This window comes from Pteropus medius, unplaced genomic scaffold (genome assembly GCF_902729225.1).
Source record: "Pteropus medius unplaced genomic scaffold, Ma_sr-lr_union100, whole genome shotgun sequence".
NCBI classification, from domain to species: domain Eukaryota; kingdom Metazoa; phylum Chordata; class Mammalia; order Chiroptera; family Pteropodidae; genus Pteropus; species Pteropus medius.
In genome coordinates, this window is record NW_024344370.1 from 8,403,145 (window position 1) to 8,428,782 (window position 25,638).

General features: G+C 41.5%; 1 long non-coding RNA gene and 1 pseudogene across 1 annotated transcript in view; both read right to left on the reverse strand.

Moving 5' to 3' along the window:
• Positions 1-25,638, reverse strand: part of LOC120608221 (uncharacterized) — a 187,344-nt gene that overhangs the window by 37,388 nt on the left and 124,318 nt on the right. The window lies entirely within an intron of this gene.
• LOC120608332 (uncharacterized) lies at positions 18,396-18,513 on the reverse strand (annotated as a pseudogene).

The window sequence follows — 25,638 nt, forward strand, 5'->3', positions numbered from 1 at the left end:
TATTGGTGCCAATGAGGCCTTCTCTTGCAGAATGACCCATGAGGATATGGCGTTCCTAAAGATCTTTGGGCGTCTGACTTTTTCTGGACTCCTGGTTCTTCTTCTTTTAGCCCTCCAAATCACAGTGGCCCAGCCTCAGGAACAGGCTTCCAGCTTCAGGCCTTCCCCTTAGTTTTGACATCCCTCAATTTAGTTCCTGGTCCCTTGAACCTTCCCTTGACATAGAACCCGAATGCTATCTTCCTCCTGCTAGTCTTCCAGGGCTGGAGTCCTGCCACTTAAACATAGAGTCTTCTGAGAACAATGGCCCACCCTCTTGGCTACTGAAACTCAATTGTCATAAGAAGTGGAAAAATAGTCCCTATTTATTGAATGCACATGCCAGGCCTTGTGCTAGGATTTGTTCTATAAGTGGCAGGCAGAGGGTCCCATATATACTGGCTCTAATTTTTGCTCAAACTCCTTTAATAATATGTGATATTTCTGTCAAGTGGTATCATATAAAACACTTAATTTAGGGTAATTCAATTATACATGCTCACTCAAAAATTGAAATATATAAAATAAAATTTATCATACATAATTCTTATATACTCTCTATATTTATATATTTATATTTATTCTATATATTGTACATTTATAAACAGATATTATGATACAATAAAAACCCTAGGCCCAGGGCCAATCACTGATAATAGTATCCAAGGTACCAGGCAGTCCCTTTGCACTGTCTACTTGAACATGTCAGAAGCCCATCCTACTTTACCTGGGCCACCAGGCAAAAGTCCCCATGTTCCTGCTCCACCACCTTCTTGGTATTACCAAACCCGTAATACCAAAGATTCACGATGCTTGAGTTATCAGTTGCCAGTACACCAGCAAGGGCATCATCCTATTTGACACATTGAGTGACTCAGTGAAGCACATTTATATCAGTTAGTTTGGACTCTGCTTCTTTCTACAGGCCCTGGAAAGAGGGTGATGACCAGCCTTTTGCAGCTAACCATAAAGAGACACCATTTGAATGCTTTACTTGGGAGATCCAAAAGATTAATGACTACCACTTCCCACAATTTTCTGGTTTCTCATCCTAGCTGCACCTACAAGTAATTGCAGTGAATTTGAGCAAATTACATAACTCTTTTGGGCCTCGGGCCTCAGTTTCCCTATCTGCATTATAAGGTGGATAAATCAAATGTTCTTTAATGTCCCTTCCAGCCCTAACATTTTGTACAGTAGTCCCCCCTTATTGTGAGGGGATATGTTTTAAGACCCCTAGTGGATGCCTGAAACTGCAAATAGTACCAAAGCTGATATACAGTTTTTTCCTATACACACATAGCTATAATAAAGTTTAACTTATAAATTTAGCACAGTAAGAGATTAAAAATAATAACTAATAATAAAATAGAACAATTATAATAATATTCTGTAATAAAAGATATATGAATATTCTATAATAATATTCTGTAATTGTACTGTACTCACCCTTCTTTTGATGATATGAGATGATACCTAGGTGATAAGATGAAGTGAGGTGAATGATGTAGGCATCGTGACATAGCATTAGGCTACTCTAAGGGTTACCTGAACACAAATACTGTGATACACAATAATGGATCTGACAATTGAGATGGCTAAGTAACTAATGGGCAGGTGGCAGCTATACACACCATGGATATGCTGGAGGAAGGGATGATTCACATCCTGGCCAGGATGGAGCAAGATGGTGCAAGATTTCACCATGCTGATCAGAATGACGTGCAATTTAAAACTTATACATGTTTGTTTACTTCTGGAATTTCCCATTTAATATTTTTGGACTTCAGGTGACCACGGGCAACAGAAACTGTGGAAAGAGAAACATAGACAAAGGGAGACTACTCTAGTCCCTTCTACAAAAATGATTTTTCCCACCATGCACCTGGCTCTTGTTGTTGCCCTAAGACAAAGCCCAAAACTTTCTAGAGAGCTCGAGCACATGGCTTGATGGGATGTCTCCAGACCCAGCCCTGGTGATTCCTCCACACCACATCCTCAAGTACTTATCTGACATGCTCCTGGTGAAATCGGGGGACTCCCACACTGTGGGGAAGACTCTGTCTGAAATGAAAGCAATGGTGGGTGTCATTAAAGAAAACAATCTCTTTCCTGTCAAAGGGCAATGGCATGCTTCTTTGTATATTTTGATTCATTTATTTAAATCTCTTTGCACAAAGCTGAAAGGGAAAGATGGAGGGAAAGAAGAAGGGAAGGAGGAAAAGAGAGAGAGAGAGAGAGGAAAGGAGAGAGGCCACGGAAATGTTAAAACTTGTCAAAGGTCAGTTTAAATTTGCTATTAGTATAAGACAGCTTCACAATGGAAAAATCATGATAGATGTGTGCAGTGTTTCATATTTAAAAGACTTAGACTGTCTAAGACCAGGGTCACCACGCAGCAGAGAACTCCTGCATCCAGGCTTCCTCTCCCTGTAACTCCCACCCAGGTAACTTGAATGAATCTGAAGACAAAACTTGACTGGACCATTTACTTCCTCCTTTGCATCCAAGATGCTCTGGGACAAGGTGTTCTCTGACTCTTCTGAACTAACACATCTCATCAAACTGACCTGATGCACTGTTCTGCCCAGCAGTTAGCAGACAATCTCCCGGGACTGCCTGAAAGCAGATTACCCTCATCCTACTTTTGAAGTTACATCCAGATCAAATTCAGTTCAAGGAAATGCAAAGATAGCTTTTAAAGGGAAAAGCAAAGGAGATTTCTCAAGAGGGCAACCAGCTGCATGAGGAATCAAGGGAAAAAAGGAGAGGGGGTTGGCCACTGCTTTTGTTGACATTAAGTGGCTTCTTGGGACTATAAGGCCAAGGGACCACTTTGTTCACACAACATCCGGTTTCTTGGCATCTCCCTACAAGGTCTCTCTGGATTCCTGCCTTCTTCGCCACATTCCTGGAGGCTGGAGAGGTTTTTTCTCACTCCCCACTCTCACTCTCTCAGGCACTGCCCACTGGTAGGCTGGCTACTATAATGTCCCCTTCTAGGCTGAAGTTATTTGAGAGCAAGGATTACTTGAGAATGCTTATATAACTTATAACTAAACATAAATTAATGTAAATACAATATGTAATTTTAAAATTTTATCTACATATAAGTATAATGTGTATATATATTGTGCACAGTGCCTAGAACACAGTAAGGACTTGATAACTATGTGGCAAAATAAAAAGTGGAAGGATAAATGGTAAATCCACTGAATCCATTTCTGACCCCCTTACAGTGCCCTCGTTGTATGAGATTTTGTTTTTTCTTAAAGGGATAATTTACCAAAAAGGAAAAATAAATAAATTCTGAAATACAAGATACATGACTTTTGTCTTCATTTTAGGCTGCTATAACAAAATGCCATAGGATATTAATTTTCTCAGTTCTGGAGGCTGGGAGTCTGCGCTCAGGGCGTCAGCATGGTTGGGTCTGATGAGATCCCTCTTCCTGACTTGGAGAGACCCATCTTCTTGCTGTGTGCTCACATGGCCTTTCCTTAGTGCATGGCAGAGAGAGGGAGAGAAAGAGAGAGAGAAGGAGAGGGAGGGGGAGAGGGAGAGGGGATGGAGGGAGGGAGGAGAGAGGGAGAGAAGAGAAAGGGAGAAGGGGAGAAGAAAGGAGGGAGGGGGGGGGAGGAAAGAAGAAGGAGGAAGAAGGAGGGAGAGGGAGAAAGAGAAAAGAATTCTAGTGTTTCTTTCTCTTCTGTGGAGCACTAATCCCATCATGCTTGCGCCCCCCGCCCCATAACTTCATCAAGCTTAATTACCTCAAAGGGACTGCCTTCTAACGCCAGCACATTGGGGGTGGGGCTTCAACATATGAATTTGGAGGAGACACAATCATTCGGTCCATGACAACTTCTCAACTAGCTTCTGACCAGATGTGGTGATGGTTTCACTGCCACTTCCCTGCTGCTCCTCCTCTGCTCCTTTCTCGCATTTGAGGAACACAAATAGAATAAGCCAGGAGGGATGAACTCACCTCCTTCCCCCGCATGTTCTGTACAGCAATTGCCCTCTTGTGAGCATCTCTCCACTGGCAGATTAGACGTTCAAAAAGATGTTCCTCATTGCTGACCTGAATAGAATTGATAAGGCAAGGCAGCTATGGGGTCTGCAGCTGGAGGCTGGCTAGGGAATTGCTGGGAGCTGCTCCTGCTTCCCCAGCATCCCTGGGCACACGATATGGTGGATTATTGACAATGCTGAGTGATGTGGATGGCATTTATTCATTTTCAATAGCTGCTATAAAATGAACTTCACGCCATCTGCAAAATTAGGATTCAGAAACAGCTCTGGATATTAAAATATTTGTGGCTGCTCCTGCTATTATATAAGATTTTACATTTTATAGGCTTCCCATGGGACTACAAGTGTAAGTTAAGATACATATTTAGAAGGCAGTAAATAAACTTTGGAAGGCAGCAGTACAATTAATGAATGAACAGAAAATTGCATATGGGAGGAGAAATAGTTTTTTTACATAACGTCAGAAGCTAAATGGGCTTTAAACATTCTCCTGTCAACATCATTAAGACATTAATAGCAAAAATAATATACTGAAATTCATAAGGAAGATTTTTTTAGCAAAATGGATAAACAACTCTACGCATAGCAGAGAGGTCCAGCAAGTGATAGACTTCCTCTCTCTTATCTCACTGAACTATGGAACTTGTCTAATTATTCAAAGGCATCCCACAGTATTCTCTCCAACAGAGCAAATGTTTTGATCAAAAGAATTCTATAGAAACCATTCCAAAGCCTTATTCTACTGCCACTGATTTTCTAGCATAATTACTATATGTGTCACTTTTTCTTTACCCCACATTCCTACGAAAGGCACAATCAGTATAATTCAAAGATGCCATAGCAAATCAGGGCCAATCACATCAGCACAAACTCCCCAGGCCGACTGGTTGGACTCACAGATCCCTCCTGGACAGGACCATCACCCTTTTGAATGGGTGGTGCTCACTCTGGTATTAAGCAAGACAGGCTACAGAGGCGCAAGCCCCAGGCTCTGGTGAGATTTCTGGAAAACTGCAGTTCTTGCATTTCCCACATCCCACCTTCCACATGCCTTTAGAAAAGCCTGTCTCTCCTCTTCTCTAGCAAAGAAATATTGTGCCAACCCATGTTTATTTATGATGCCTGTGATCAGGTGTGATGCCTCAGAAGTAGATGTGAGAATGCGATTCTGACAGTGATCAGTGGGTGCTCCACCCCCACCAGGCTAGTTCTCACAACCAAGTCTGGGGGATGGACACGCATGGAGGGAGGAAAGCAGTGGGTTACAAAAGATGAAGTTTCACCTTGTGGCTGCCTAGGACAGGCCAACCACTTGTGCCTTCACTCCCTTTCCTAAATCTCTTTCCTTCCAACTGCATTTCTACATTAACCAGGCCTAGGCCTGGGGACACTGGTCTCTCTGGATTTGCCTTTGAAATGCTGCTTGTACTAATGGCGATCAGAGCCTTAGAAGGCCATTCCCTGAAGTATCACTGAACTGAAACATAATCCAAAAGATAGAAAAGGCTTTGGCCTGCTGCTTTATATTAGAACAAAAATAATCATGGTAATAGCTTGCATTCTTCTTGATACCTTTCATTCAATAATATCAAGCAATTTGTACACAAGTAATTAAGAAAACACTCCTTTGTGGTAACTTACTAATTTAGCTCCCATTTTAAAGAGAGACAGAAAGAGGCTTAATGATTTTCCCCAGGGGAGAACAGAGTAGGTAGCAGAGGCATTGGGTATGCAGTGATTTGTGGCATAAGATCTCTCATGTTCATCTCTAATCCCCAATATTGGGCTCACAAAATTGCTTTGGAGCGGAGTTGGTCTTAAGTCTCTTGGGTGGTGTTGCTGTGCTCTATTCAAGAGCCGATCGGTTCTGCTGTGGAGGCAGCTGCATTTCATAGCCGTTGTTGAATATTTTTGTACTCTCCTTTCATCATATGATATATATCATTCCCCTTGCTGGCATTTCCAATCACTGAGAGCAGCAGAACCACAGAATGAATCAGAGCATTGTAATTTTTCCCCCTCATTGATTTGGGGGGAGGGAAAGAGGAGATGGGGAGGAGAATGGATAAGGTAGAATGTTCTTTCGAATCTCCCATCCACAGCACAATTCTGTTTCCTGTACCTCAGAATTGCTTCTTTAAGCTCCCTCATCTCTCTGTTCTTCCTTCTTCCAGTCTCTGCAACAGGCCCAGGCTGCTTCTCTTAGAAAGCCAGATCATATACCACGTGGGTACCATGTAACCATGGAACCCAGGTGACCAGGGCCCAGGGCTCTGCTTACCTGCACTCTTGTCACCCTTCTGCTCCCAAACCCTCTTGTTTGTCAGAAGGAAGTTTTGGATTAGGAGTGGGAAATGACATTTGATATCAGAGATGGCATTATATGATAGTAGTGGGCATTATTTGTCATCACCCTTTTCATGTTGAAATGCTGTGGATTGAGGCTATTGTTACTGGAATATATGTCATTAAATTTCTGTTTCATTCATGTGAAATTTAAGCTGACAAAGGTAAAAGACAATTACTAGGTTGCTTTTAAATTCATTTTTTGCTCAGGTTGACTAAGAACTTGGATAATATTGGGTGAAGGTATAAAATTTCTTCATGAAATAGAACTTGGAGATGGAAGATGGAATTTATAGTTGCTATTAAAATGGTTACTGAGGCTCTTGAAGGTAACTATGAGTTGTATTCTTAAATAACTTCAATAATTATAGCAGCGATTAGCACAGGTAGGCACACACAAAAGTATAACATGCAAGTAGATAAATATACTGGCAATGATACCAATAAAGCATTCTGCAAACATAAACTGCTATATAAATGCTAATTAATTACATAAGTAGGCATACAGGATGGGATGGTTATTCACATTACTGCAAAGATAAACAGGCAGCGCATTCATTTGAGAACCAGGCTTCTCCCCGCTCCCATCTCCAGCCCCCTGTTATGGTTAGCCACTGTCAGCGAAGGTGGGGACTCTGTACCTTCACTTCCCATACCAATCGCCACTAGTCACATGTAGCTACTGAGTACTTCAAACATTTCTAGTCCCAAATGGGATGTGCTGCAAGTATAAAACAGACACCAGATTTTTAAAGGTAAGTTTGCAGGGGGGGTTGGGAGGGGGTGGGGAAGAGAATGTAGAATATCTCAATAATTTTTATATTGATTACAAATGGAAACAATGATATTTTGGATAACTTTAGTTAAATAAAATATATTATTAAATTAATTTAATTTTATTTTTTTTTAACATGGTCTCTAGAAAATTTAAAAATATATTTGTGGCTCACATTTGTGGCTTGAATTACCTTTTTTTTTGTGACAATGCCACTCTGGGCTAATGAATCTGTTTGCAGAACTTTAGAAGAAGTTAGAGACCAGGAGGGTACCACTAGTTCTCCATGGGCTACATCCTACTGTTGTGACTCTCCCGACTGTGAAAGAAATACGAGAGAAAATAGATCGAGGCTGCTTCTCCGCAACGTGGAGGATGGTGGTGGACCAAGTGGATAGGCAACCACCCATCACCCTGAGGTGATCAGCTTTTGGGGGCACCAGACACTTATTGAAGTAAAGGAGACTGAGGCAGGTGGGATATTTGGACTACTTACCTGCAAAACGAAGAGGAAGCAAACCATAGATTCATCAGGCCTCATTTTGGTAGGTACATATCTGCCTGCCAGACCTGTCACCTAATTATTCATGAGTGGATAAGGGAATGGGGGCAGGCGGGAGGGGGACTGACCTGGGAGTTGGAAAAGGAAATATCTGTTGGGTGCAACTTTTGCAGTAGTTTGCCTCAGAATTCACCACATACCGAGCTTGCGGGGCATCCATTTGTCCTAAATGAAGAGTACTCGCAAGAATTCATTCATACCCTATGTCACCTGGTACGGTGTGCAATAGTCACATAAATGTTGATAACTGTGCACTTCGGGTTATGATGCTGTCTTTGGGTGAGTTATTTAAAGCACTTGACTTTTTATTTGCATGTTATTTGCATAAGCTTGCATATTAAGTTTAGAAGTCTGTAACTCCAAATACACATGATTAAATTCAATTAAATTAATTAGTTTAACACCCTACAATTGTGTGCAAATCTAATATTCCAAGATTAATGCATTGGTGAATGTAACAGATTTTTAAACTACTGAACCCCATTACAACTCAGAAACCACAAAGACACAGCCTGCATGGAAATGGCGATATGCAATCTCCTTTTAACAGCTCAACCCCTACATGTCACCAGGCACGGGGGGGGGGTGGGGTGGGGTAAGGTACCGTACTACCTTTCTTAGAGATGTCTATTTTTTAAAACACTTAGTGCTCATCTGGTCCAACCTTACTCTGACTGACAGTGATTGACCAATGAAGGATCTAAGGCCCAGAAGAGAAACAGGGCAGACTCAGCACTGGAAAATGTCCCGTGGCCAGGCCCACTCCTCACAGCAGTGGTGCTGGGCCTGTAGTACTGGAGGAGGCTAACATACCACAGCACTGGGCATCGAAATGTCACAAGTCAAGCTGACAAAAGGTGAAATACAGTCTATTCCCCTCTCTTGCCAAGCATACGTTCCTAACAACCCACTGGGCCATGCTAGAATTCTGGGATTTCTCTGTGACCTGGAAGGGAGATGCAAGCTCCAGAGAGGCATATGCCATCCGCCCTGCAGATTCCTCTCTGGTGGCAGAGACACAGCCCAGAAGAATGCCAGAGCTGGGTCCTCTAAAGTAGGGGTCCCCAATGGTTACAGGTCCGCGCTCTGTTAGGAACCAGACTGCACAGTAGGAGGTAGGGCAAGCAAGCGAAGCTTCATCTGTTATTTGCAGCCGCTCCCCAGCACTAGCATCGCTGCCTCAGCTCCTCATCAGATCATCAGGCATTAGATTCTCACAGGAGTGCTGGTCCCTGGTGCCAAAAAGGTTGGGGACCGCTGCTAAAGCACTGTGCAGGCAAGGTGCTTCCTACTAGCATATAAAGGGAGTTCTCCTCCAAGTCTGAACTCCTGTCCTGTGTACTCTTTCCATGTTACAATACTTATTTCAAAACAATTTAATGTATTATTACCCTATATTACCCCAATAATTATTATTCCTGACAAGAAAAGGAGTTCTTGGGACTCAGGAAATAGCAAAACAGAATTGACGTGCTAATTTTCTTAGTGCATTAATATCTCATTGCTCTCCTCTGTCATCCTACAAATATGCGCATACACACGTGAACATGCACACATGCACTGAGACACACACACACCTGGACAACACTATGAGCGGAGTCAGGAATCCTCGATGAGGCATATTAATCTAATCACCCACTTTCCTGTCTCGTTTGTTTGTTTGTTTTGAATCACTGGAACTACATTGATTTGCATGTCATTTTCATAAATTTGCATAGCACATTCAAGAGACCCTCTCTGTTCATCATCCCACACGGCCGTGGAAATGTGGCCAGCTCTCCCTACGTTGCAAAGAAACACAAAGGCTTTATTTCAGCAAACATTTATCACAATAAAGATTTTAAATGCTATAGAACATAGAAAGATTTTGTTTTAATTAAAGTACCATCAGGAAGAATTTTTATAAGGTCATCCCTTGCTTATTGTGGTCAGTGAACTGCTTGGAAGCACCAGTGTGGGTGACCAAGGGAGGTGGTGCAGAATGTCCTTCTCTGAAAAGGATATTTTAAATGATCCATCTGGGACAATAGCTAGAAATGGTTTCAGGATTTCTGTCGTCCTGAGCCTCTGAAATCCTGCTCGCCCACTGGTTTGCACACCAGGACACCCAGGGAAATGCTGCCACATCGCTGAGGACCCCCGACCACCTGGCTTGGCTCAATGCCCCCTGGTCACTAAGTGAGGCTCAGTGTAAACTATGTATTCATTTTTGGAATAATGATTACACTGTGTGTGTACGACCACTTGATCCTATTATTCAAAAGAAAAGAAAAAGGTTTTATCAGCCTCATACATGAATGTGATATTAAAACTCTTGGAAATTAAATCATATGAGTGCAGCTCTCATAGTCTCTTACATAATGGCCTTGCCTCTGTGCAGTCCTTGTCTCCCTCTACTCAACCTAATAAGTCATCCATTCACCTTGCTATGTCCCTTCTGTCCTTTAACAATGAACCGTTCACAGAATTTAAAAGCAAGAGAAAATGACAGGGAATGTACCTCACTGACTCTCCAGTCGCTGTGTAAGGAACGGCCAAAAAAGGAAATGGATGAAATGAAAGTTTATCCAAGGAAAGGGAGAAAGGACTGAGAGCTAATGTGGCATGCAGGTCACGAATAACGGACTTCCTTCCTGTGGAGGGGTGGGCGGACCACTCGCCCCAGACTAAGGCCGACCAGGGGAACGCCTGGTGCTGCTACAATGGGCTACGTGGTCTTGTCCAATTTTCTTAGCCTGTCAACCTGAATTTGTGGATCTCTAAAACTGGAATAATAATACTATAACATTCCCGCTTACTCTATAGGGTAATAGGGAGGATTAAATCATTTCATGTATTATTTTTTATGCTGGACTTTTATGAGACTGTGTCCTCCAGACTTTGCCTCTCACAAAAAGGACTGAAAAAGGAGCATGTACTGCAGGGTATATTTTGTTTCTTTTTTAAAAGTCAATCTACAAACATTTCTGGACATTCTACTGTGTCTTCAACCTGCCCCATGTTAATTGCGATGTTCAAAGGCATCAACTGCCCTGCCCATTGCAGGTCTCTCTAGCCCAGCAACTCTCCTCCCCGGGCCTACCATGAAGGTCCCAGCAGGCTTCAGGGCTGAGGTTATTGTGAGTGTACATAAGAGTGGTTCATCAATTTTCTGGTCATTCACTTGAATTTTTAATCTTTGTGAATACAAGCAAAACTATGCAGAATAATGCATCTCAACATATCAGTTTTGAAACCAAAGGCAATGAGTCAACTGCTCTTGTCAAGTTTCTGATCATCTCCATCCACGTGAGCAAATACAATGGACAGTTCTCTGTTCTCATCTTATTTGGCTGCTCGACAAATTTGACCACTTCTTTCCTGAACACTCGCTTCTCTTGGCTCCTGTCACACCACTCTCTCTCCTGGTTTCCTTACCCCAATGGCTCTTTCCCTTTTCTCCACTAATGTCTTTACCTCCTCTTTCATTTTAATAGGCTGATATTACTTGGGCTCAGTCCTACTCACCCTCCTCAATCTCTCCCTCCCTTCCTTTATTTCCTGCTTGTTTGCCTGTCTGCCTGCCTTTTCTTCCTTCCTTCCTTCCTTCCTTCCTTCCTTCCTTCCTTCCTTCTTTCTTCCTTCAACTCCTTCCATTCCTTCTCCTTCTTTCCTTCCTTCCTTCCTTTCTTACTTTTTTTCTTTCTTCTTCTACTTTCTCCTCCTGGGTGATCTCATCATTCCCAATGTTTAAATCCATGGAGATTCTAATGAGTCCCAAATTTATAACTGTAGCTTATACTTCTCAGAGATCCATATTTACATATCCAACTGCCCATTTGATGTTCTTCCCTTGAATGTATCAGAAATATCTCAAATTTAATGTTTTTAACATTTTTAAAATATAAATCATTTCTGGTCCCCAAACTTGCCATCTCCCCATGTACGAACCCAGAACCTGAAGCCAAAATCATGGGGTCATTCTTGATTCTTCACTTTTCTGCACTCTCAACAGCTAACCTATCAGCAAGTCCTACAGAATTAACTTGAAAAATGTGTCATGAACCTGTCCATCTCCACACTACCATCCCAGGCCAGACAACCATCATCTCTCACCCCATCCACTTCGACACCTCCCAACTGCTTTCTCCACTTTCACTTTTTTTCCCCACTTAACTGAATTCATTCTCCACATGGCAGAAAAGGAAATTATAATTTAAATCAGATCAACATTAAGAATAAATTGGATCATGCTATTCCCCACTTAAAACTCCTTATTGGCATTCTATTTCACCTGGATAAAATCCAGTTTCTTTACCACAGACTATGGAGCCCTGCATAATCTGGTTTCTGTCCGTCTATCCCACCTCATCTCTTGCCAGGTTCTCTCCTCTCTCAGTGATGTCTTGCCACGCTAATCTTCTCTTAGTTCCCCAAACTCAACTCTTTCTTGATCCAAGTTCTTTGAATGCAGTAGTTTTTCCTACACAGTGTAGCATGTTTATCTTCTATTCTTTTGTGCTTAAGTTGAAGGCCTCAAGAGGCCTTCTCCGACAACTTTATCTGAAAACAGTTTCCATACACACACTTCCAGCACTTTCGACCTTAACTCCTTCTTTGTTCCTTTATTAAACTTGTAATATTTTTTTCTGTTGAAAAACTTCTAATGAAACTTTTGTTTTGTCAGTGTCCTTCAGTAAAATGTGAGCATGAAGGCAAGAATGGACTACATCTCGTTCCCCATTGCATTCTCACAGCTTAGCACAATGGGAATGAATGAATAAATGAATGAATGAATGAATGAAGAACTTGAATCTCAATAATATTATCAAGACTTTTCATAATCTTTTTTCCTAAAATTATAGTTCCAGTGTGATTTTAAGACTTTGGACACACTGGAGACATCTATTCTTGTGGAAACTTCTAAATGCCATCTTTGTTAGCTTCTAGTCCCTCTCAGGCCACATTCATATGTAAAAAAAAGTTAGATATTCCAGAAAATAACTAAAATTTACAAATTGTATGTCTAATTTGACTTCTTCATGAAAACAGTCTTTTCAAATAGCTTTTTATAGAGATAACCATCAACACAACATTTAATTATGCCCAGGTCTGCCCTTCTCCAAACCCCATATTCTTCACTATTGTTTGCCTCTAAAACCCTTTGTATTTCTGTCTTCCTTTTCTTGTTGCCATTTAAACGCAAGACTCTGCTCCTGTCCATACTGAGATCTCCTCTTTCCTTAGGCAGAGTGATGTGCTGTGATGAAACAGTAACCACGGGATCTCCAGCAGAGTGCTCGAAGATTGCTACAGGCCGAGAGCTGCCTGGAGGGGATGAACCAGGCAGTGCTACAGCTGAATGTTCCACAGTCCCTTCTCTTTATTTTATACATGAGAAAAACAAAAGAGTGAATCGACTGGCCCAAGGTCCCACAGCCTGGTAGTCAAAAGCCGGAACTGGAACCCAGGCCTCCCAAATTCCTGCCCAGCATGCAGTGTTGTTGAAATGATATTTGGAACACAGTATCTTTAGAAAAACTGTTTCCATGTAAATATTTTATAGACTGTAAAGTAAATAACGTATATTTAGAAAAACAATGTAAATATTTTATAGGCTGTGGCACAACTGTTGAGTTAGGAGTTAAATCTATGGTTCCTAAGCAATGCCGCACAAGTTTGGTATGGTACAATATGCTGGGCTCTGGGCGGTCGTCCCTAAATTGTATCTGCATTTTCCTAGAGTGGTAGAATTCTGACTGCACAGCCAGCTGCCTCCCTGCCCCTCACATTCCCATTGCACAACTGTCAGGGGAGAGCAGCCTGCAGGAAAAGGGGCTGAGCAAAAAGATGGCGCATGCTAGGGGTTTTGAGAAGCCCTGCCCTCCTCAAAAGACTCAGACTACAAAAAAATCAGAGATGGCTAACCTCCCAGGCCACTCTGGGGTCCTTCGGCCACACCGTTGACCTCACATTTAACTTCTGCTAAATGCGAAGGTGAGGGCAACCACGCCACAACATTGGAGAATGGGACCATGTGCTTCATTCCATGGCTTAGAACTGCTTCGAATGTTCTTACTCTGGAAGAAACTTCTTTTCCTTGTTCATCTTTTACTCAGATCTTTCTCCCTTATTCCTACTGTTGAATGGCAACAGCCAGTAGGCAAAGAGAAGTTGGTCTTCAACAACAAAAATAAAAACCCACAGTACTTTATTGTCATTAATAATTCTGGGCTGATTCTACCCTATAAAATGAATATCCAAAAGTAACAAGAAAAACATCTAATAACTGACAACCAGGCTGGCCTTCCCCAAGTATTTAACACACTTCCCTCCTTGGCCCCTCACATTAGTTCCTCATCTTTCAACCATCAAAATGATGTTGCTGGGACCTGGGGCCCTGCCCAGCTCCTGGCTCCACATCGCCTACTCTCAGCTGGAGCCCCTGCCTGCTCCATTAAGAAAGGCCAGCCCATCCCAGGCTGTGAAACAAGCTGCTCCCTTCTCAACAGATGTGAAAACTCCGGGTCAGTACACACAGAGCTAGTGACATAAGAGCCTATCTTGCTGTGACTCCCTGGGCTCTAATTGCTGGTGGCTCTACTTCTGCCCTATTTTTGAGACCAAAGTCCCCCCCTACCCCGCTCCTACTTCAGAAACCAGGCCCCTGTCTTGATCTTCACAGTCTTATGAACAAATAAGCAACCATCAGGAACAGACTTAGGAATTTTTAGATAAATTTTAGAATTTTAAGTACTCTAAATGTTATATAATTTCTTCACTTCTGAATTAGTCAGGGTTTTCCAGAAAAACATAACGAATGGGATTATATATAGACATATATAAGAGGAGATTTATTATAGGAATTGGCTTACATGATTATGGAGGCCAAGAAGTCCCACAATCTGTTGTCTGCAAGCTGGAGACCCAAGAAAGTTGGTGGTGTAATTCTGTGCAAGTCTGAAGGCCTGAGAACCAGGAGAGCCAGTGTCCAAGGGGCAGGAGACGATGTCCTAGCTCAAGCAGAGAGAGCAAATTCATCCTTCCTTTGTTCTGTTGTTCTACTCAAGTCTTCAATGGATTGGATGGTGCCCACCCACATTGGTGAGGGTGATGTTCTTTATTCAGTCTACCGGTTCAAATGCTAATCTCTTCCAGAAACATCTGCATAGGCACACCAGAAATGTTTTACCAGCTATCTGGGCATCCCTTAGCCTAGTCAATTGACACATAAAAAAACTATCACAGCTTCCTTCCCTTATTCCTCATTTAATGTAAAATTCAAAATTAAAAAATACTGTATCATAAAATAAAGTTTTGGAAATGACAGAAAATTCACACATACACTGATGTTAGAATATGTTCTTGTTAGATTATTTACTTATTTATTTGTGTGCGTGTTTGCATGTGTGTGTGTGTGTGTGTGCGCGCACGTGTGTGCGCGCACGCGCATCCATGAGTACATGCCTTTGTTTTGCTGAGGCCAAGACTAGAGTCTAGTCTCATCAGTCCCCACTCCTTAATATGCAGTCTTGTTCCTAAACCCCAGAAACAAGGTCAATGTGAGTGACAACACAACTCCTGACCTGCCTACCTAAGACAGAGATCTGGCTGTTCAAAAAGTATGCTTCTTTTTCATAGTACACAGTTTTAATTATAAGGTCGCTGTCCAGCTGAGGACCATATCTCTCATCTACCCTGGCATCCAGCTGTGACCATGTAACTAGTTCTTCCAAATAGAATATGTATAAAAACTTCATGTGCCCCTCCCAGGCAAAGGCTTTTCAAAAGCAGATGTACTTTCTCTGTTCTTTCTTTCTTTTTCCACTGGTTGGATGAAGACATCCTGGAGAAGTAGCAGATGCATATATGGGAGAGGTCCTGGTCCCCAAATGTCCACATGCAGGAAGACTGTCAGATGATGAGGAATACCCACCTTGCTTTGTGATATGAGACATGAACTTCTATTGTGTTTCAGTCATGACATACTTAAATGTGTATTACAACATGTTAGCCTACCCTTACACTGTCTAAACCTATTCTTATCACCTGCCCTCAGACCTCCCATTGCTTTGCTCCAAAGCAGTAGCTTCTCAGAGTGTTGCGCAAAGCTGTACCATCTTTGGAATCAGGCAAATCTGGTCCAAACGTTTTGCTACTTCCTGGGTATATAACCTTGAATAAATCATTTAACCTCTATGAATCTAGCTTTTAGATCTCCAAAATGGGCATAATGGTTATCAATATAAGTGAATAATAAATAAGATAAAGCATGTAACTATCCTATCAAAATGCGTGATAGATATGCAATAAATATAATGCCTTCCTCCCCTTTCTCATTAGTCACCTACATAAAATGAAGCTATAACCCTAAATACTCACTGTCTTCCTAGAAAACCATCTATTGCTGTTGGAATATCTGCCTCCCTTTATCTGGTGAAAATCTTTCTCCTCAGTTTCAGGTTAGACAAAAATAAATATACTGAGAAATGCAAAGTAACGTTCTCCAAACACCATCCAGACCTTACTCAGCCGTCGTCACCTTCCTCATGGCCTGACCATTTGCTTCAGGGTAATGAAGTGTGATTTTGACAATGTAGACATGGTTCACCAAATATCTTCCTTTAAATTTGGGTGATATCAGGGCTCTTGTCTAAGATGGCAGAATTAAGAAATGGATCTGCCTCAGGCAAGTGGCTCAGAGCTGTAGAGAGTGGAGAATGTCTGTGACGATGTTGCAGGGCTATGCAAGAAAGGCGATCACGACTGAGTTCTTTCTTTGTGTAATTGGTGTCACTCACTCTGAGGATGCAAAAAACTTTATTTTCCCAATTAGTTGCTGAAGATACGATGACCCTTTGAAAAAGAAGTTCATATATCTCTCTTGAGGCCTCCCCACTATTGAATTGTCCAAGGGAATTATCAGTGAAAAGGAGAAGCGGAAGTTTCCAAACCAGGAGCAGGGAGAACTTGAAAGCCGGACCACATAATTATATGCTTCTAATGACATTGCTTTTCACTGCTGCATGGTGTATCGCCGATGATGGGGCCTGCACTGTGCCACAAAACATTCATTCCTTACTCAGTGATACCTTTGCCAGCCTAGATGCCTGCACAAACAAGAGTAGCATCAATCACACTCTGGTAGAAAAATGCTCAACCAAGAGTTTATGGACCAATAGACAATTCTGGTCTTGGCCTTCACTATGCCACAATCAATCTACTCTAACCAAAAGAAGAAAAAAGAAGTAGAAAGAGAAAAAAGAGGAGGAGGAAAGGGAGGGGAAAGTGCAAGGTGGGGGAGGGGAAGGGAGTGGAAAGGAGGAAAAGAAGAAGAAAGAGAAGAGAATGAGCCTTGTGCTGAGCTGGTTTCCCTGTCCAGACTCCCCTGTCTTCCTGATAAAGTCTCCTTTGGAGCCAACGGTTAATATTATTCACTGCCTGTTAGTCTTTTGTTCCTACGTTATCAATGTATTATTGATGTATTTCCTCTCAGTTCCAAATTCACCCCCACTGCCTGCTCTACAATATGGAGATAGACCCTATAAATATTTCTCCCTTGCTAGGTGGCACAATTTAACCTTTCTCAGTAGAAAGCCCTGGAGGAACACTAGATTAGACAGGAATTGCTCTTCCTGATTTTGGTGTTCTTCTTTTCTCAGGCTCATGCAGCATCCATTTTTTTTTAATAGCATTGACTTCCTATAGCATGCTATTTCTGCAGCACCTGTCTCCTGCAGCACACAGCTTCAGCTGCCCATGATGGCCAGTAGAACACATCATCTTACTGTGCACTGCTTTCTTCAACAATTCCTCCCGCCCCTTACCCAGTGGCTCCAGACTGGAATGCTGGCACCTTCTATTAATGGCACCTTCATCAGACACTTCAGAGAATTATTTCCCTATGAGTGACATGGTCTAGCGACCTCCCCTTGGAAAGCTTACCCTAGAACCCTTTAGAGTAGTTCTTTTCAGTGAGCCATGAGGCATGGCACTTCAGTGAATTTCTCTGCCATGCAATGATTCTCCCCTGCACCCTCAAAGGTGAGGTCTGAATATCAGGTTTGTGGAAAAGGGGTGTCTCTTCCTGGAGCACTCTCTCTCATTTTTAGGGATGGTAGCTGATCCTTATATGTACTATTCTATTCTTCAGTATACTTTTTACTGCTTATTAACCAATGCCACATTATCCAGTTCCATTAATAATTCTTTTTATTGAACTTTTACTATTCATATTATAGTATGGCTTCTGTCTCCTGATTGAATCCTGACTGATATAAAATTGGTTCCAGGAACTGTCCCATGAGACAGACCTGAAAAGATGGGGTTTGGGGATTTGTTTGGTCATGTCCTTGGATTTGAGTGTAGTACTGAGTTATTTGTAAAGGGAAATGGGAGGCTAGTAAACTCTGACATGCAGTGGCATCATGTTAGTCAAATTAACGCCTATGGTTGATTGTGATCACGTGCCAACTAAAGCAAGTGCCTTGGGAACCCACATGCCTGCTGCACTTGACCATTAATGAGGTAATGATGACTACAGGAACTGTGGTGTGGAATAATTTTTTTTTTTTAGGTGAGGCAACCCTTGGTTGACCTCACAGATTGTAAGGAATTTGTCAGCTTACAATCCCTTATTATTATTATTATTTTAATTTTTTACGCCTACAGCACCTGGTCTTCCTAGGTGGTCTCCCATCCAAGTACTAACCAGGCCCGACCGTGCTTAGCTTCTGAATCAGATGAGATCTGGCTTATTCAGGGTAGCATGGCCATAGACGAAACGGATATTTTTTAAATGTACTTGAGCATTTACAAAAAAAAAAGAGACAAGCTCGGATCTTTTAACTCCAAGCTCATGTCATGTCTGAAAACCAGAAGGCCTTCATGGCATAGCCGTTATAATCTGATACTGCTGAAATTCAAACACAAATTTAATTTTCTGGTTACCAAGGTATGACAATAGTAAAGTTTACAGTCTCACCAAGTATCTCATGTGAAAGTCAGGGCATCTAATGGGAATTAATTGGATCTTAAAACTTGAAATAGGGACATCTGATTCAACACAGATGAAACCGACGATCTTGTACCCTCAAGTCTCTTGAGTCTCCTTTATTAGTGAAAGCAGCTTTCCCTTTGGTGTTTAAGAAGACTAATCTTTCTTTGTTTAAAATTATGTAATAACCTCATCTTGAAAAAAGAAGCTCATTCTCCATGAGACTCACCACAACCACCTTCTATTGCCATAACTAAGGTCAAATCTCAGGATGCTCTAAGGAGACACGCTGTCACCCAGAAACTGGAGGAATTTGAATATGTATATGAATATGTGTGGAGAATATATATGTGTAGTGAACTAAAGGAGTGTTTGACCAAGGAGAGTGGAATACGGCATTAGATTGGACTGAAGTCAATGATATGGGTGAACTTACTAGAGATTCCAAATTGGTTATATTTGCTTGTGTAGCTGAAGATAGTTTGAACACTTCACTTGTTTAGTTAACTGAAATATAAACTCAACAGTTGATAATATCGAGGTGCCAGAGCTACCCTTGTGTGATGCTGAGGAGCAAATTCATAGGATTAGGAGATAGGAATCTTGGATTGGATTTATCATGCATACCCAGCCCCAACTATGTTCCACAATAAGGCTAAGAAAACACTCCCTTTACTAACATCGAGGAATACATTAGTAAGCGGAAGGGGAATCCGTATCATTGAAAAGTTCTGTGTTTTTTTTCTGAAGGCCAGGTGTGATTTTGGGGAATGCCATCACTAAGATGAGTTCCCTGACTTCAATGGGATGAAACAGCAATTGCCAAAGACAAAGCGGGTGCATCTAGCATGAAGGGCTGCAGGGGCATACTCGTAAGCAGAATGTTTTGGCTCACAAAAATTTTTGGAGGTGGCTTATTGTTATAATGTTGCCAGGAATAAAACAGATGTGGACAGCCTACTGGGTTATTCCTCAATCAATGTAACAGGAAAAAAAATCTAAGCCTGGTACCCAGAAACCTGACTGAGATGCCACAGTGGTGAGTCACGACCTCTCTTCCAGTTTATAGAATGAACGCAGGTCACAGACTCAGAGCTCACTGCCTGAAGGAGAGGCTGCATCTCCTTGAAGAAGGACCCGGCACCATAGCCGCAGTATATGCCATTAATCCTCTTACAAGCATTCCCCAAAGACCTGCTGCCATTTACTATGGTGACTGTGCACTGGGAGAAGGAAATGCCCAGACCTTTTGGGGATTACTAGACACTAACTTTGACTTGATACTAATTCCTGGGTCCCCAAAATTCCACTGTGATTCACTTGATGGTGGTCAGTGAAGGTTTAGCTCAACTCTGACTCACAGTGGACACAGTTGGTCCCCATACCCACCGTGTGGTTACCTCCCCAGGTCCTGAATGTATCAACTAGAATAGGCATACTTGTCAACTAGGAAAATCACTACTTTGGTTCTCAGCCCTACGGAGTAAGGGTCATAATAGTAGAAAGAGCTAAGAGGAAGCCTTTGGAACTTCTCTTTCATACCAGACGTAAATCATAAGACCTTTAAAGAAGTGGTTAAGTTAAAATGAAGCCATTAGGGTGGGCTCAAATCTAATCTGACTGAGGTCTTTATAAGAGAAAATTTGGACACAACGACACCAGGGTATGTGTACACAGGAAAGACCATGCGAGGACACAGAGAGAAGACAGCCATCTGGAAGCCAAGGAAAGAGGCTTCAGGAAAAAAATCAAGCCTTGATTTTAGACTTCTAGCCTCCAAAACTGGGAGAAAATAAGTTTCTATTGTTTAAGCCATTCAGTCTGTGGTACTTTGTTAAGACAGCCCTAGGAAACTAATGCATCACCATTACCACCCCTCAGTTTGCCCCTCGGCATGAAATGCAAAGAGTGAAGTTACTAGGTCATAGTTACAGTACTATTATTGAGTGTACTGTGTTGGCTACATTTATATTAGTACTCCACTCCTGACCTTCTGACAACTATGAAACAAACTATAGTAGAATCACATCTTACTTCTATAGATCAACTATATATTAACAGCAACTACATATGTTTATTCAGAAGCTACTCATAAACACTCAGAATTGAAAGACTCACATTCGGATATTCATTCTGCAACTAAATGCATGGGCGCCATTTCCCTCTATGAGGAAGTAAGCAGAACTTCTACAGATCGGGGCAGCTTCACCTTTTAGGGGTCATCACTTCCTCCCCTTCCTGGGGCAAGCACTACCTTTCCTGACCTTCAAATTACAGTAAACTCTTATTCAACATTAACTGGCTTGGGGATTCACCATGGGAAAAAAATTATAATTAGTATATTAATGAAAAAAATGTGAAATATAAACAGAAATATCTATATTTTAGAAGAGGTCAACTATTTGAAACTATATGCCAAAAATGCAAGACCATTGCTACCCAGACAACTGTAAACACTCTCATCTGCTGGAAACTCTGCGTCTTCATGATATTGAGGGTCGGGAGGGGAGTACAAGATCCAAGCAGAAGTTTGGTAGTTTCGGCCAACTTTAAACTCACATCAGTGCACAGTTCCTTTCTTTTGAGTTTTGGGTGAACCAAGGGGTTCTTAACTCACCTTGCCCTTCACATTTTATGTTCTTTTAATCTGAGATTAGAGAGAAAGAGGAGAGGTACGCTCTGCAGAGCAAAACTTGAATTTTGTTGCAAAAACCCAGGACCTGGAGCTTTAATTTAGTACTGGAGCACTGAGGGACACTACTGTTAAGAAGGTGGATAATTTACCTTCAGAGCTGTGTGATTTGACTGTGATGCATGGGATCTGAGGTGTGAGACACTGAGCAATGACACATGGTGAGGTCACCTGGCAGAGAGGCACTGAATGATTGCAGCAGTGCTGGGTAGATGCTGCTAGCAAAAATAAGATCAAGCTGATCCTGCACTTTATCACCTAGACCATCTGCTGGACAACTTGGAAAGCAAAGGAACAGTTGGTAAGTGACGAACTGACGTCGCTTTATTCTAATGTTCAATAAAAGAAGAACTCCACCAAGAAGCAGATGATAAACAGACTATTTTGCCACTTTTCATCAAGCAATTTGTGTGATGTTTTGAGTCCCTGAAGTATTATTCTTGCATTATGTTTATACTTTGATAGCATCTGTAGAACAGGAAATGTATTCCTAAATATTAGGTGTCATTTCAAGTAAATTGTTGTTCATTAAATCTATTGTAGACAAAGTGTTGCCTGAACTTGTTTAGCTGCTATTGAAGGTTATCCATAATTTCTTCTACCTCTCCCACTCTTAACCTCTTATGCACATCACCTCACATACCTGACAACTGATGATGGATGGGTACATCCCATGACGATGCCCAGACTCAGAGCTAGGCCACCTGGAGCTCCAAACAGGTGGTCTTCACATCTCAGAATAAAAGCCAAATCCTCAGAAATTCCACAGGCCCTATAAATGCCTTTATTTCTGTCTTTCGGATATGTATGCTTGCTGTGCTATAAATGATGAATATTACTTCAAGAGAGGGGCTGGCTTTTCCTCAGTGTTCTGATCAATATCACTGTTGGACTCTCTCTCTTTCTCTCTCTCTCTCTCTCTCTCTCTCTCTCTCTCTCTCTCTCTCTCTCAGCTCTCTCTCTCTCTCTCTCACACACACACACACACACACACATTCACAATGACAATTCCTTATGCAGAATGCTTTGGCTTGATCTCTACATCTTACCATTATCTTTGTCACTGAGACATCTACACATAGCTTATAATAACAGCTTTATAAGTGATTTGAGGATAAACTCTTGTTTTTAACCAATGTGCATGCTTGCCTTTCTTTTTGTCTATCTGCTTCTTTTTTTTCTAAAAACTTAGATTTCTAGTTATCAAACAAATTGGTGCAATTGTTAGAACATGTTGAGATCAATACAATTAGCGACTTCCTGCAGACCAGCTGCTTAAATGTTATGCTGCCTTGAGCTGAACTCCTAGTCATGTGGACCACTGGGCACTGTGCTGCCTAATGGAGATCTCCATAATGGAGCCACCCTGCACGTGGCCCACAGAGCCCAGCAGGGATGAGCCTCAAAAGAAGTACTGTGGAAATTATACTTAGTGGTTACTGAGACAGGATGCTCAAAGCCAACTCCCACCAGCACCCATGCCTCAGGCTGAGAAATGTGCAAATGCCATCCAGCTCCAAGCCACTCTACCTGACAGCTGAGAGAGCCATAGCACTAGAGACACAGGGAATTATTGATTTATGAATAATCAGGTTTCTTGATACCAGGTGACATGTTGTTGTAACAGTTCTTGGACTTCATTCTAAGCTTGCTTTTCTAACGTGGCCCTTCTAGCTTATGCAACATCTTACACCCTCACATCTGTAGTCTTTCACAGTCTGGCCATACGAGACCAGGAGTGGGGTATGAACTGATCTACAGATATTTTCTGTGTTCTGCTGATTGTTCATGAGACTGTGAGTTCCTTGAAGTTCAAGGATTGCGACTTATTCATCTTTGCATTCAAGCACTACTGCAGTATTTGGTATATAACAGATATTTAATAAATATTTATACAAATTAAATGTTGACCTTCTTGGCAAGAGTTTTATACCTGGTGTTATGGCTAGCATAGATGTTAAAAGCATTAATTTCTGTGACATGTAGCAATACATTATCATTCCAGTTTTAATTCAACATTTATTACACTCAAATTTATGTGTTAGAACCTGGGTATAAAATATAACTAAAATTTGCTCTGGTCCCAAAAGCTACAATTTATTAGAGGAATAGGTCATCTTACTAGATCAACTGCATGAACTTGTATTAGGGAGTGAGATATGTGTACAGCAATTGTGAGGAGTGTGGAGGAGAGACACAGTACTTTAGGCCACATAAATGTCATCTGGATGAGTCAGGAAGTGCTGGTGAAATGCTTCTTTATGAATATCATTGTACAAAGGTCTCACAATACATTGTCAAAATTTTCCATGTTCCATTTTGGAAACAATAACAATAGCTAATATTCTTTGACTATTTCTACATGCCAGACACCATGCTAGGCTGCTTTGGATGTGTATGTCACTAACCCCAGAGAATCCTTAGGAGGGAGATACTATTACTGTTTTTGCTTTGTAAATGGAGAAATAGGGAACAGGGAGATTAAGTAACATGCCCTGTGTTGCATAGCTAGCAAGTGGCTGAGCTGGAATTTAAATTTAGGGACTCTGACTCCAGTAACTGTATGCTCAATGCTACTAAAAGGACCTCCTACACAGCTTTGCAATATCCTGGAATATTCTAGCAATGTCTTCACCAGGCTTTTTATTTCATTTACAAATTTGCCTTACTGAGTGATGAGTTATAAGACTGATAAAAAGCTAAATTCCAATAACCTCGTGTATTCAGAGTAGCTTCAGAAGAAGAAGGAATTTGGGAAGATATGACTATGGTAAGTCCTACAAACTGCCCTCAGTGTCTATCCAGGTCCCCTCTCCCCCTACTTGTGTTTTCTTCAGAAGAAGCCTTTCAGCTTAAGAACCACAGGTCAAGGGTGACAAATATAAAACTCTTGCAAATTAGCCACAAGTGTGGGTCTATATCAGGACAAAGATCTGTTCTGTATTCAGTTGCATGCAAGTAATTCCTGAGGGTGGATTTACCCAACTGTGGTTGTTTGGCTTCGAACAGGTATCTCATTCTCAGTGCTAGATTTTTAAACAAGGAGAGCATATTGTCAACAAGACCATTCTTCAGTGCAAGGGTCAGCAAACATTTCTGTAAAATATTTTAGGCTTTGTGAACCATATGGTCTCTGGCATAACTACTCGTCTCTGCTATTGTAGAGCAAAAGCAGCCATAGCCAATATATAAACAAATGAGTATGGCTGGGTTCCAATAAAAATTTATTTATGAATACTATAGTAAATATCATAGAATTATCAGAATTATTATTGTTCTTGTTATTCGTTTCAACCATTTAAATATGTATAAACTATTCTTAGCATGTTGACCATACAAAACCATCCCAAGCTACCAGAATATAAGCAACTGATTGGGACACACAGGAACCCTGCTATGCAAAGTCTACCCAGCTCTGCAAAGGGCCATATAACTCACCCTGGGGCACAATGTTTGGCGTGTGAGGCTTGCTAGAGGAGGGGGAGTTTGCTGATCACTCTTCTTACTGTGCTACAGTGAGCATCTCATTACAGATGGGACATCCTAGACTGAGGTGAGCAGGTTAGAGTTCCTTGTAAAAAACAAACAAATGCTCCTTCTCCTCAATTCCTGTGGTCAGTATCCCTGAATCAAAGGGTTGCTCATCCGTCAGATTAGGTTTTTATGAATTACAGCTGATATTACGAGCATCTTTGCAAAATCTCCCTGTACTATTTGCCAAGACATAATCCTCACCCTGACAATAACAATTAGCAATAAATGTTCTCTCTTCTTTTAAAAGACTGGTGTTTGAAATTGATGTGTTTTATAGATTTGTTATCTTTTGCTAAAAAACAAAGGTGAATGCAGGTAATCTATATGTTGATCTCAAAGTTTTACTTATTGCCTCTGAGAATTCCAGCCAAAGTTTTCTTAACACAGTGGAGAAAGGAGAGGTTTCCTGTTTCTCCTCTCTTAGTAAGTGGTAAAGAGGTAAGATTCCAAAACATTATAGAAAGGCTAGTAACTCTATTGGTGCCCATCCAAAGTCTCACCATTACTGATCTAGGGTATGAAACTGTCTGACTTTCGACTACCAAAACTGGCATTTCTTTGCCTAAGGGTTTTCCCTGGTACCCTGGCACTGGGCCATTTTGTCCACCCCATGTAGCCCACTAGAAATGCTGGGGAATTAAGGCCCCCAGAAGTGGCCCTTGGTGACCAGCTAGCATGGATCA